Source organism: Podarcis muralis, chromosome Z, assembly GCF_964188315.1.
Source record: "Podarcis muralis chromosome Z, rPodMur119.hap1.1, whole genome shotgun sequence".
Taxonomy (NCBI): Eukaryota; Metazoa; Chordata; class Lepidosauria; order Squamata; family Lacertidae; genus Podarcis; species Podarcis muralis.
In genome coordinates this window covers 40,046,503-40,047,611 of record NC_135673.1, presented here as the reverse complement: position 1 = coordinate 40,047,611, position 1,109 = coordinate 40,046,503, and positions in this window count along the sequence as shown.

Sequence of the window (1,109 nt, the reverse complement as noted above, 5' to 3'; positions counted from 1 at the left end):
CCAAGGTGTATTTGATATTAAACTTACCTTTTTCCAGGGTGGAAAAAAGTGCAAAATGGTGATGTGGTTAAAGAGTTGCAATACTGCTTTGTCCCAGTTCTCTCTCATATTCATATGCGCAAAGAAGAGGGAATTATGTCATACAAGGATAGAAGAAGCCAGCTTTGCCAAAATCCCCACTTCTACATATATACTAAAGAGGAACAGGAATGCTGCAAATGTCTTTTGCATCTGTGCAGAACAGAAGGATCAATTGTATTGGAAGTCTCACTATTACTGAAATGGGTTCTTGTAGGCAGGCCAGACCCTAGCAAGGTGCAGGGAACTTCCTTCACACCAAGGGTGCCCCAGTCCTTTCTGGGCAACATTCCTAGGGCCACATGCCTGGTATGGGAAGGTCCATAGGCAAAGCAATGAATGTAAATGTTACCTAGTTTCTAGACACACAAATGTCCTTCTATCCATCCATGCAAGCAGAAGGCATCATCAGAGTGCATTGGTGGCTGCCTGGCACCCATTGGGGCTGGTAGGGCAGAAGACAGGATACCCCACAGCAAATGGAGCTGGAGCAGATGACAGGCAGATCCAATTAATTCTACTTCTGTTTCTTCTCTCTCTGCTCAGTTCTACAAGCATGCCGGTCACACAAGCATGCTGGTCAAAGATGGATTTAACTCTTTATTAGAAAAAAACACAATCTTCACATACTTGATTTGAGTGTCAGGCCAACAAGCATAGCAGCTCATTCCCGGTACTCATACTCCATGAAACTCAGTTGCCAAGACTGAAAGTCCCTGCTTCCCACAGTAGGGCTTTTCCCGGGCAATCAGACTCTGCTTACATGTAGTCAACCTCTACTCCACCCTTTTCGTGCCTCTTTTGGTTCTGGGAGACAAGGGGGGAAGGGAGCATGTTGCATCAGGAGAGGGAGACACCCTTGCTTTTTCACCAGCCCGACTCATGCCCATTTCCACCCTCCTGCTTCTGCGTCTGCCACTGATTCTGGGCTTCTCTCTGCTACAGGCTCTCCCCGCTCACTAAGCCCTGTTACCCAGTCTTCTCCCCCCGACCACTGATCATCATCCCATCACCACTCACCAGGCTCTGAG